This window comes from Myotis myotis, unplaced genomic scaffold (genome assembly GCF_014108235.1).
Source record: "Myotis myotis isolate mMyoMyo1 unplaced genomic scaffold, mMyoMyo1.p scaffold_m19_p_3, whole genome shotgun sequence".
Classification (NCBI taxonomy): domain Eukaryota; kingdom Metazoa; phylum Chordata; class Mammalia; order Chiroptera; family Vespertilionidae; genus Myotis; species Myotis myotis.
In genome coordinates this window covers 70,051,705-70,065,619 of record NW_023416335.1, presented here as the reverse complement: position 1 = coordinate 70,065,619, position 13,915 = coordinate 70,051,705, and positions in this window count along the sequence as shown.

The following is a 13,915-nucleotide window of genomic DNA, read 5'->3' as shown; positions in this document are numbered from 1 at the left end:
AAAAATCACATTTTATGACAGCAATTAGAACACTCCAGACTGCTCACTTATCTTTCATCCTCTCACACTTCTACTTTTCAGTCTGCTTTCTAGTCTATTATTTTCAATCATCTTTAACTTCTGAGAAAAAAAGTCTTCAGGTATTGCTTCCTCTTTAGTTTATAAATCCACTCACAAATCTTTATTTTGACATTTATTCAATTTAGGTGACCACAACCTACAATCAGAATTGATGTAACAGTCTGTGAACTAGTGCCCCTGCCACTAGTCTATTCTCTTCAAATTCTACCCCATCTAAAAATCCCAAGCTTGTACTGTGACAATAGTACTATTTTAAAATATAAATACGGTCCTATGATTTTCTCTTTTAAAACTTTTTAATAATCCTCCATTGCCCTACAGAACAATCCAATCTCAGCATAATGTGCAAAGCCTTTTACTAATTGTTCTTGACTCTTTCTTCATCTATCACCATCTTTCCTTGGCCTAGGTCATATATTCATTTAAATAGTGTGCATTTGCTAGAATGTGTTAGACATTTTTGTTTCCTCACCCCAGTGTCTATTCATCATTTTCACTTTTTTTTTAATCCACCTAACTTCTACTTCTAGTCTCTATTTCCCAAACTGGATTCAGTGTTACTCTTATGTGTTCCCAAAGCATCATCTATCCTGCTAGGGAATACACAATGGCTTATTTTATTTTCCGTATGTTCCAAAAGGCAATAGAGGTTTTGAAAGGAGACATAGTATTTGATGCACAATTGTAGCTCAGTAAATATTTGTGGAATTAATAAAGAGCTTGGGTTAGAATTATATTTTCTCACACAGAAATTTGACTTTGCAAGCTCTTGTGATTTCAGTCCTTTAGATAAATCTAGCACAGAGTTAAGTTGTGAATAACCTTATTAATAAGGTTTCAGTTTGCTTCTACACAAATAGGAAAACATGACTTAATATTTTTCAAGATATGTTTATTGTAGAAATACCAAATGCCTTACCATTCACATGACAACAACTCAAATTAGGACTATGAATCGCTGCTGAGCAGAGCCAAAATTTAAAGCCAACTAAAATGCTGACATATGAATTTCTCATGAATTCATACATAGAATATGGGAAATGTACTACTTGTAAAATAACAATTGCCTGAGATAGTCCAGTGGATTCCATTTTAATGAGCTAATGTCTAAAAGGACACTACAGCAAAACCAGCTGATATCACTGCTCCATGTAATTGGGATAATGTTATGAAAACCCTAACTAGCAACTGCAAAACAATTTCGATTAGATTCTTGACCTCTGTTAACATAGAAACGATTTTGTTTTATAATCTTACTTTTGATTAAAGCATCTAAATTTTATCTTTGACATTTTGGTTTTAGTTAAGTTTCAGAATTAAAATTATACATATTTCATTATGTATATTTGTGTGTGTTTATATATGTCAAACTATGTCCCTTTCAACAAGTTGAAAGATAAATTGAAAAAGTGAAAAATTTAATGCTTGTTGTGTCAATTGAGGCTCAATTCAGCAACAAGAGAAGGAAAACACAACCAACAGGGACTTAAAAATATAGGAGTATTATCCACCCTACTGCAAGAAATTCAAGAAAATGTAAATGAGTTAAATCTCTAGTTTAAAGAAGTCAGAATCAATTATTTATTTTATCTTTCATGACATGATCATTTCAGGCTCTAGACTACATATTCATCTTAATAATCAGAATAAACTGGTAAACATGAAGACCTTGAATATGGTCCTTTAACTGAGAAAGTGAAATTTTACAGAGGTTCATCATATGTCTGAAATATCTCATTGACCATAATTGTTTCTCAAGTCACAATTAGCTATTTTTTTTTTTTAAAAAAAAGTGTTTAAAATAAGGAAAAAGAAAAAAGAAAGCATTTGTATTTCCAAGCCTCTCAAGAAAAGGTAGGCAAGGAAGAGAGAGGAGCAATTGGATGTGTTTTGTTAATTACTAGAGGCCTGATGCATGAAGATTCCTGCAAGAATAGGCCTTCCTTCCCCTGGCTGCCGGCACCAGCTTCCCTGCAGCACCCAGGACCCAGGCTGCTTCACTCCAGCCACCACTGCCACCCACTGGGGGCATGCTCCAAGCCACACCACGGCCACTTGGAGCACATCCCCACCTCTGGTGTGCGTCCACTGTTGCTGGGGGCGGCACACAGTCCCCTCCCACCCATCTGCATGCAGCTCCTCCTGTTCAGTGGTGATGCAGCCTCTTCCTGAGCCGGGCGTGACGCCCGGCTAATTTGCATATTACCGCTTTATATATATATATAGATTGCATGACTGCATGCTTTCCAATCATATTTTCTGTTTTATACCTCACTTATAGAATAGGGGAATTTCTGGTTTGTATAAGCAGGATGGGGACAAGAACACCATTTAAGCATTTTAGACATTGTCTATTGTGTACTCTTTTCATAGGAACATGTCCTTTTCCTGAAACCATCCTATATAATAAAGAGGTAATATGCAAATTGACCATCATGCCCTCACACAAGATGGCCACCCTCATGTGGGCACAAGATGGCCAGCAGGGGATGTCAGTTAAGGGTAACTGGGCTGGCAGGAGAGGACAGTTGAGGATGACCAGGCTGGCAGAGAAGGGCAGTTAGGGACAACCAGGCCAGCAGGGAAGGGCAGTTGGGGCAACCAGGCCAGCAGGGGAAGGCAGTTGGGGGCGGCCATGCTGGCAGGGGAGCAGTTAGGCATCGATCGGGCTGGCAGGGGAGTGGTTAGGGGGTGATCAGGCTGGTAGGCAGAAGCAGTTAGAGGAAATCAGGCAGGCAGGCAAGCAGTTGGGAGCCGGTAGTCCCGGATTGTGAGAGAGATGTCTGACTGCCGGTTTAGGCCCGATCCCACAGAACATCCCCCAAGGGGTTCCAGATTGGAGAGTGTGCAGGCTGGGCTGAGGGACACCCCCCAGTGCATGAATTTCATGCACTGGGCCTCTAGTGTGTGTGTGTGTATATATATATATATATTATATATATTATATATATTATATCTCCTTGTAAAAACTGTAGGTATCTACTAAAGCCATGCTTCTCCCAATCAATGATTGCACTATTTTAGCCCTCTTTATCTTCTCAACCAGACTTTGCATGATAGAGCATATTAAATATCGTGATTAATTAAAAGGTGACTGATGGGGACTATTGATCATATGAAGCACATGCAGTGGAGGCACATAGAGAAGACCTGTTAGAGAACCTCTCAATGGGGAAATAGGATGAGTAGCACTTATATATCCCACTATCACTAGCTAGCCCACTCTGGGTGCCTCAACAGATATTTGGAATGGCTGGACATCAGACCCCAGGAGCGGAGGAGGCTTTAGGCTACATTTCTAGTGAAGACCTTGCTCCTACATTGGTATAATGACAAGTTGGTGTGCCACACTGTAACCCACTTCCAGGTGAGTTTCTGTGGTTAGAAGTAGCCTCAGCCTTTCTTCAGCATGATGGTAGACCTAAAGCACAAACACTTCGAGGCAGCTATAGGATATAGTACGCCAGCCAAAGTTCACATCAGCAATCATTGTTGGGGGAGCAGCAACCCCTCCATGATAGGATTGAGGACCTGGGATCCAGTCTTGCAATTGAATAGAATCAATTGCCTAAGTATTAGGCAAGAACTTGTTTCAATAGAGTATTACAGGAGAGCAATTTTCTGAGAGGCCAGACCAGGGGTGGTCTTTTTGACTCGCGGGCCACAATGGGTTCTTAAACTGGATCAGAGGGCCGGAACAAAAGCATGGATGGAGTGTTTGTATGAACTAATATAAATTCAAAGTAAACATCATTACATAAATGGGTACGGTCTTTTTTTTCAATAGTTTTATTCATTTAAAACAGGCCGGATCCGGCCCGCGGGCCGTAGTTTGCCCACGGCTGTCTCAGCTGCTCTTTGGATACTGTTCTTTGCCTTCTTCCTGAAAACTTTACCTTACCAATCAAATTTCTTTCTTACATATTCCATCAACCTCTCTACACCTTTTGTCCCAATTAACTTTTTGTTTTTATTAAATTTTATTGTGGTGACAATGGTGAACATGAATGTATGTATGGGTTTCATGTGTGTATTTCTAAGTTACAAAATCTGTATATAGCACCATATGCCTACCACCCAAAGTCAAATCTTCTGTCACCTCATATTAAGACCTCCACCCCCCACCTCCCTCTGGCAACCACCACATTGCTGTTCATGTTTATAACTTTTAGTTTTATATCCCCCATATGAGTTAAATCATATGGTTCTTAACTTTATCTGACTTATTCCACTTAGCATAATGTTCTCAAGGTCCATCCTTGTTGTTGCAAATTATGCTATTTCATCCTTTCATATGGCTGAGTAGTATTTCATTGTGTATATGTACCACATCTTCTTTATCCAGTCCTCTATTGCAGGACACTTTGGTTGTTTCCATGTCTTGGCCACCATATGGGCTGTGTATACCCTCCTGGCGTAGTTGCGTGTTTATTGCTGTTGGCACAACTATAGGAGGGATTTACCCCAATGCTGATCAGCTGCAAGGGCAGGCTGCAACCACCAACCATCATGGAGGATCTGCTGTGCAGGGCCCCACCCACAGAGCAGTACTTACTTCAGTGGGGCTCTGGTGCCCACTGAGTCCACTGCTTAAGTATGTAGCTTGTGGAGATGGGTAAGGCTTAATTGTGATCTGAAGCTGTCCAGCAAGTGTGTGGCTCTGTGGCTTCCTGGTATTTTCAGTCTAAAATAAGCTGCACCTGTATTCTGCCCAGGGGCACCCAGCATGGAGCTACAAAGGGATATGCAGAATGGGTTTAGTTAGCCAGCTGCTAACCAAGACTGGCTGCCACTAGTTCTAGGCCTGGGGTCACTTAGAAGTACAAGGCACACTGAGGACAGATGCTGCTTGTTTGAGAGATTTGAGAAAAAATCTGAATCATGATCCAAGACAGGCCATTTGTATAGAAAGAGCTTTGGCGGGCTCACAGGGGCAGGGTCTTAGAGAATCACCGGGGAAGGGCGAAAAGTGTTAGCCAGGATGTTGGAGACCCAGTGAACATCCTGGTAAATCTCATACCCATCTGACACCATTAACAGTCATCAGAATATTATTGCCATGGGCTCCAGCAGCCCTGAGTCTCACTCAGTTATAATTCCTGCTGGTTTTACAGCCAGAAGTTATGAATATTTCTCTTCCTGGAATTGGAACCCTGGGCTGGAAGGCCTGGTGTGGAACTGAGATCCTTGTTTTTTAGGGGGTACCTCTACAGTCAAGATATTCCTCCTGACTTTTATCCACCACATGTGTGTGGGGGACCAACCCATTCTGCATCACTGCTCCACCTTGCATTCTCAATGAGGCTTCTTTAAATCAGTAGTTTTAGACTTCCATTCAGTCAGATTTCAGGCAGTCCTGAATAATGGTGGTTCTGTAGCTTATTTGTAATTTTGATGTGGTTGTGGGAGGATGCAAGTACCACATTTACCTATGCCACCTTCTTGACCCAACCCCAAATTAATAGGTTTTATATTTCTCTTCTATATTTAAGCAATTTCTCCCAAGTTCCTGCTTCCTTTTGTTGATAATTATGGTATTTTTCAGTAAAACATACTTTCTTTCAGCACTAATCAAAAGCCCAGGTGCCAAAGACTGATAAGGGCATGATGGTGAGCTCCATTGCTACCCTTGCAGAAAAACAATATATAGGAGGCAAATGAGGGCAATCATACTGAACCTTAAATGAGCTATATCAAGCTATTGTTTTACAACAGACTCTTCAAAGCTCATCTTGTTATAATATTCCTGATGAGATATTCCAGCTTATTAGACAGCAAAACTGTTATAGCAGTAATGTGGCCTCATTTAACAATATTAAGCCCAAATGACTATCAATGTTCAGAGATCCTCTCTGTCACAGTAATAACCTTTATTTCACATTTTAATATTTTTTTCAATGTCAATGGCCTAAAAATTAATTTGAGTTTTCTCTCATAACATACAAATTTAAATATTTCACTTGTACCCAGTGAGTTACAGAAAAGGACTAGTAAAGTTTTCTGTTTTTTTAGGATAGAGAATGAGTCAAATCTCATACTTGATTCTAAGCTGATTTATAATTCCATAAATAATAACTAATTCTTCTAATTGTGGAATATTGTGATCAAATCAGTTCTAATATTAATCATGAGTTTAAAAATATTTCTTGGAAATAACATACAAAATAGATTTCAGTTAGATTTACTTAACAAATATTTGGACCATATTAAGTTAAAATCTAAAATAAACATGTCACAATCAAATGTTAAAATATACAGCAATCTGGCTTTTTCAAAGAAGGAAAAAATCTTAAATTCTAAATATCTCTATATTGAATGTAATATAATTTAAAAGATCTTTATTTAAAACCATCTTTGCATAAGATAAAAAAGTAAAATGTTACATATTGCCACCAATATTAGATATTAATTATTCATTAAACAAATATTTCTGCTTGGTAATACTTAATAAAGATAAGGAAATATAAAACTATATTCTCCCTGATGAGATAACAATGGTCACAAAACGTTAAAGAATCGACAAAATAATAAACAAATATGTAAATTGACCTTATCTCCACAACACCCCACAGTCAATCAGGAGAGAACATGCAAATTAGTGGGACAAAGATGGTAGTGGCCACGGAGCTAGCAGGAGCTGACAGGAGGCTTGGGTTGCCCCTGGCGATGGAGAAAGCCAAGCTTCCCACCTGCCTGAGCCGGCTGCCGAAGGAGGGGCCTGTGTGCGGTGGCCACGGAGCTGGCCTGAGCACATGGGAGGCTTTGGTCACCTGTGACACCTTTCAGGGCAAACCAGCCGGCCCCCACCCGTGCATCAGGCCTCTATCTATACTAATAAAAGGGTAATATGCTATTTAGACTGGGAGACCTTCCAGAAGACCTTCCGGAGATTCTTCTGGAGAAAGCCATGTTGGCGGGGCTGAGGTAGAGGCAGTTAAGGGCCAAGAGGGGCGGGCAGTTGTGGGTGATCAGTACGGTGGGGGGGTCCATTGGGGGTGATAAGGCCGGTGGGGGGGCTGTTGGGGGTGATCAGGCAGTTGGGGGTGAGCAGGCTGGCAGGCAGAGTGGTTAGGGGCAATCAGGTAGGCAGTCATGTGAGTGGTTAGGAGCCAGCAGTCCTGGATTGTGAGAGGGATCAGGCCTAAACTGGCAGTTGGACATCCCCTGAGGGGTCCCAGATTGGAGAGGGTGCAGGCCAGGCTGAGGAACACCCCTCCCCTGGTGCACGAATTTTGCTCACCGGGCCACTAGTATTCTAATCAAAATATTGACATTGCTGATGTGCAGCAAACAAACACACAATATAAGAAATATCATATTGAGCCCTTCTTGGGTAGTTTTGCAATTTTTGTCATATATACAGATGAAACAGAAGCTTGCTTCCATGATGTGATGATGATGGTGAAATGCTGGTACCCATTCATATATATATATTCATATATATATATTCTCATGTGTTCATCACTTAATTCCTTAATGTAGTTATTAAATTCCATATTCCACATCAAAAGGTTACAGAAGACTAGGCTACAAAAGATTAAATAATTTTTCCAAGTTCACAAAAGCAGATTGCTTGTTTCTAACCCCCACCCCCATTTTCCTTATTGAACTATACGGCCAAAATAACTATAACAATGATGCCTGTTTCCCTCCAATTCCCATTTATCCCTATACATAAACTTATCTAAAATGTTGTATTAATCAATAATTTAATTTCTTAATTTTTTAAAAAAGTCAGATAAGATAACAAGACAGAATATATTTAACTGAGTCCAGCAACCTCCCCCCCAACTCTTTAACAATTATTTTCCCAGATATAAACACATTTAAACCCAGTTGTGTATATGTAAAAATAGGTGTATGCATCAGTAATATTTTTATTTTCTTTTTACAATTTACTAAACAGAATGATTCTTGGCACTGAAAGATTTTCACAGGTGGTGAGTAGGATCTCATGGGAGTCCTCCAGTGTATACTATTGCAGAAGAGAGGTATTATTATTCCCATGTACATGAGAGTGAGGACCTTACATTTTACAGGAATATTTGTTCAAATTTGTGCTGATTAAAAAAATATGTTATAGCCACATGCATGTCTTTGATCAAAATAAGATTATCAATAACAATAACAAAAGTAACAAAAAGAAATTTGAAGAAATTTAACAAAATATAGAATTTCAAATTGAAAGAAATAATGAAGGTAAATAGTACAATAATTAGTAAAGCTGATTTAGAATCAGAACAATTTAGTATCATTAAAACTTTAAGAGGAGAGACAACCAAGATGGCGGCATGTACTTGCTGCCTCTCACAACCACATCAAAACTCCAACTAAAAGACAAAACAAATATCATCCAGAACCACAGAAAAACTGGTTGAGTGCAAGTTCTACAACTAGAAGGAGAGAAAAAAGCCCACTGAGACTGGTAGCAGGTGTGGAGGTGCGGAAGTGCGGAAGTACAGAGGCATGCATGAAATGGGCTGGCAACTGGGTATGCTGTTGTCTTTTTCAATTGGGAGGGAGATACAAGCTCCTGATTGCTCTGAAATGCAGTTCCAGGTGAGACTCTGGGGATCCAGGCTCCTACGGAGAGAAACTGGATTGTCTGCCATCAGGCTGGAATGTGAGGGCAGCTCTCTCTCTGAGGTGCTCGCAGTGATCATTGTTCCTGCACAGGGCCGTGGGACACAGAGACCCGGGGACCTCTTTGGGGTAGGACTGACTGGCAGCCATTGCTGTTTGCTCTGCCCTGGTAATTCCCTGAGACCCCCACCCCATCCAGTTTAGAACCCCATCCAAACTGTGCACAGCGGCTTTTGCATACGAATGACCTGTCCTTTTGCAGCCTAAAACCTAACAAACTGCAGCTGGGTTAGGGAGCTCCAAAGCTTCCAAAAGAAGGCCTAAGACCCTGCAGCCACAGCCTTCATTGCTTCACAGCTAGGCCTCATCTGGGAACTTCCAAACCCCATACAAAGAGGAGGAATCTGCAGATCTTTCTGTAGCTCCTGCTGGGGGGGCTCAGTCAGTGGCTGACTTTGCACCTCCTTGGAGAGTCAAGAGCCAGTGTACCCAGTGGTCAGTGTGAGACAATACCAGATTATAACTCTTCACATACATAAGTGACACATTCAAGGGGCAGACTCAGTGAGCACCAAAGCCCCACTGAAGCAAGTCCTGCCCCAGAAGGGTGTCTCCAGCACAGCAGTTCTCCCACTGTAGACACAGCTGTTCCTCATATACAATTAACCTGGAGGTCAATTCCTCCCAGTGATACCAACAGCAATCAAGGCTTAACTAGAACAAGACTTTGCACACAGCCCACAAAGGGGTGCACCAAGAGTGTCCACCTCAGGCAATTGGGGAGGCTGAGCCACTGGGCCCTATAGGACACCTAGCACACAAAACCACTCTATCAACACAGGGAAGCAGCCAAAATGTGGAGACAATGAAGCAAGTCACAAATTAAAGAAATGGATGAAAACAAAATACTGGATATAGACTTCAAAACCACAGTTATAAGGTTATTCAATAATCTTCTGGAAACCTCTGAGAAATTTAGTGAAACCCTCGTGGATATGAAAAAGCACCAGTCAGAAATTAAGCATACACTGACTGAAATAAAGAATATTATACAGAGATCCAACAGCAGACTAGAGGATCCCAAATCAAGGCAAAGATCTGAAATATGAAGGAACAAAAAACACCCAACAGAAAAGCAAAAAGAATCCAAAAATATTAAGATAGTGTAAGGAGCCTCTGGGACAACTTTAAGCGCACCAACATCTGAATTATAGGGGTGCTAGAAGAAGAGAGAGAGCAAGATATTGAAAACCTATTTGAAGAAATAATGACAGAAAACTTCCCCTACCTGCTGAAAGAAATAGACTTAAAATTCCAGGAAACACAGAGAACCCCAAACAAGAGGAATCCAAAGAGGACCACACCAAGACACATCATAATTAAAATGCCAAGGGCAAAAGACAAAGAGAGAATCTTAAAAGCAGCAAGAGAAAAATAGTTACCTACAGTGGAGTACCTATATGACCGTCAGCTGATTTCTCAACAGAAAGTATGCAGGCCAGAAGGGAGTGGCAAGTAATATTCAAAGTGATGAATAGCAAGAACCAACAACCAAGATTACTCTACCCAGCAAAGCTGTCATTTAGAATTGATGGTCAGATAAAGAGCTTCACAGATAAGAAAAAGCTAAAGGAGTTCATCACCACCAAACCAGTATTATAAGAAACGCTGAAAGGTATTGTTTAAGAAGAGGAAGAAGAAGAAAAAGGTAAAGATACAAATTATGAACAACAAAGTGACAACAAATACATATCTATCAACCAGTGAATCTAAAAATCAAGTGAATAAAAAATCTGATGAACAGAATAAACTGGTGAATATAATAGAATAAGGGGCATAGAACGGGAGTGGACTGACAATTCTCGGGGGGAAGGGGGTGTGGGAGTGCAGGAAGAGTTTGGAGAAAATTCTTATACCTATGGATGAGGACATTGGAAGGGTAAGGGCATGGCGTGGGGTGGGAACTAGGTGGAGGGGAGTTATGGGGGGGAAAAGAGGAACAACTGTAATAATCTGAACAATAAAGATTTATTAAAAAATAAAAACTTTAGGAAATTCTGATCTAATTCAGTACACTAAATTAGTACAAACTAGGAATTACATTTTTTTTTTTAATTTCCCAAATTATTCTGATATAGCTGATCCCAGTATTTGGAAACAAGCTGAAGTTTTAATTTTTTTATTTCACACTTAGGGAAACCATTTTAATTTCTTACACAAAGGTCAGGTGTTTTTGAATATATTTTAAAAAATTAAATTATATAAAATTTTCTAGTCTTTTAATTGATCATGTAGAATTCCTTTAATCTGGTACCATAAATATGCTTTGTCCTACTATCATCTATTGCAATATACATCACAGCTTCCTTATGTAAATCTTGGAGATAAAGATGAATGGGAAATCCATGAATTGAATTGGTGGGAAATAACTCTACTACTATAATTACAAACTTTTGGAAGGATTGAACAGAAGCAAATACTTTTGTGTGTGAAAGGGTATAGCTATATTTAACTTAGAAATATGGTTCATCTGTTTGTGTTAGATACCTAAAACAATAATAGAGATCAAAACAAATAATTAAAAATGCTGTCATACTTATGTATCTAAAACTTTACATTCATGTGAATTTCATTAACACAAGATTAAAACAAAAAGTGAGTGAAGTTCCCAAAAGTCATGGATTAGTTTGAAGTCAATTAAAATGCTCTTTATTTTTTTAAGCACTCTAAGAATGGCAATTAGAAGATTTGTTAATGATTTGTTTTTGCCAATTACACATATTTTGTGTTATTTTCATTTAAGGTTGATTAAAGTTATAAATGATGAGAACACTTATTGAAATGATAGGTTTTCCCATGTAATTAAGTATATTTTAGCATTTTATTTATTTCAATATTCCAATGGTGGCTTCGGGTGAATAAATACTTAATTTTCTTTCATATTATATATATATTAGAGGCCTGGTGTATGAAATTCATGCATGGCGGGGGGGGGGGGCGGGGGGAGGAGTCCCTCAGCCCGGCCTGCACCCTCTCCAATCCGGCCCCTCAGGGGATGTCAGACTGCTGGTTTAAGCCCGATCCCGCACCAGTAGTCGAACATCCCTCTTGCAAGTCAGGACTACTGGATCCTAACTGCTCACCTACCTTCCAGTCTGATCGCCCCCAAGTGCCCCCCTGCCAACCTGATCACCCCCAAATGCCCTCCCCCTGCCAGCCTAATTGGTGTTGGGGGGCCGATTGGGGGCGGGTCTGGCCATGCCCCCGAATGGGGTGGGGGTTGCTGATGAGGGCCAGTGTCTTGGGGGAGGAGCCATGGGTGGTTGGCTGACCAGGCCTGCCCCTGATCAGGGAAGGGGTGCATGTGACAGAAGCAGTTGTATAAATACGGGTGCAGGGGCAAGTCCTCTGGGATCACTTGGACAGTTGGCTGATGATGTGGATCAGGGCCACGTTCTTCTCCTTGAGGCGCTGATTATCAGCCCAGAGGTTGTACAGGCCCTTCAGCTCCTCTTCCTGCTCAGCGGCCTTGCACTCCAGGGCCCTGCGCTCAAATCTCTCCAGCTCCAGGAGGGCCGGCCTCTCTGCAAAGTGCTCCTGCCTCTGCGTGGTGTGCTCCAGCTCCACCTTGAGCTGCGCCAGCTGCAGCATGTTCTGGGTCAGGGCCTCAAGAAGTCTCTAGTTCTTAACGCACAGCTTTGTGTAAAGCTTCCTGAAGCCTCCCTAGGGCTCTTCCTTTTCGGGCTGGGGTTCTGGGTTTAGGTCCTGTTGCCTCCAGAGGGAAGGGCTGGATTCGGGGCTGATGTCCACTGATGTCCACCTCCCCCTTCGCAGGCCCTCTCCTCTCCTTGCCAACTCTACAGTGCTCCCTGGAGGCCTGTGGTCCCTGTCCCTGCCCATCAGGTGCCTCTACTCTCTGGGCAGGGCCATCAGAATTCTCAACCCCACAGACTTGGGGCTTCCAGGAAGGGTCCAGGCTCTGTGCGCCCTGCTCTTGATTGGGATGGGAGAGTTTGATCAGGGGCAGGCCGGCTGCAAGAGGGGCTGCAAGGTTGGCTGCTGGTCCCAACCCCTGATCGACCAGTTTGCTGGCTACAGTGGGCGTCATAGCGACCAGCCCAATCAGGGCCATCTTCTGCGGGTTTGTGTCTCTGCTCGCTCTGGCACCAGCAGCCCAGTGCCACAGTTGCCGTGGGGCTGGGGTCCAGACCCCCCTTCGGGCTTGTGTGTCTGCTGGCTCCGGCCCCAGCAACCCAATGCCACAGCCTCCACAAGGCTGGGGCTGTGGTCTGTACCCCCCTGTAGGCTTGTGTGTCCACCGGCGCTGTGGCTCTGGCCGGCACTGCCATCTTTGTGGCTATGGGTGCCACTATCTTTGTCGCAGAGTGAAAGTTAATTTGCATATTACCTTTTTATTAGTGTGTGTGTGTGTACATATATATACATATATGTATCAGACATTAATATTGTGAACTATACAATCACTTTTTAAAATAGCAGATCTTTGAAATTTTTGTTTAACTTCCTATTGACCTATTGTCTAATAGTCTAATTAAACAAATGGACATTAAGCATATGTTGTGTGCTTCTCACTGTAATAGATAGTGGAGAAACTGTGGTGAATAATGCAATTCTTTTAGAGATGCACAAGTCCAGTGCCTTGGTTCTTAATACAGACATTACAATGAACCCCAAGTTAAGAAATAGTTTTTAGTATGTTATTAGTTCTTACTAGTAAAACTGATTTTAATGCTAAGAATTATAAAGAATTATACCAACCTCTCTCCTCAGCCAAGACAGACTGCTGTTAATCCCTCAAATAGTGACAATGCCTTAATATGATTATTGTCTAATTATTAGTTTGGAGACAAGACACCTTCACCTTTGCAATGTATTTATTTTATTCTTTATCTTTTTGCGAAGACTCTCTCAATTTTCCACTATTATGGGCATCACAGAATGCATTGGCTGTCTTAAATAAAGTAACTGTGAAATAAACATTTAAACCAGAAAGTTTTCTGTTGACACAAAGGTATAAAATTAATCCATGCACCAAATAATGTTCCTAGAGCTGACCAGAATGCAATAGTGTCAGAAAGAAGAGAGGAGCCTGAGCTGGTTTAGCTCAGTGGATAGAGCATTGGACTGCAGACTAGAAGGTCCTGAGTTTGATTCCAGTGATTCTCTCTCATCATTGATGTTTCTGTCTCTCTCTATCTCCCTTCCTCTTTGAAATCAATAAAAATATATT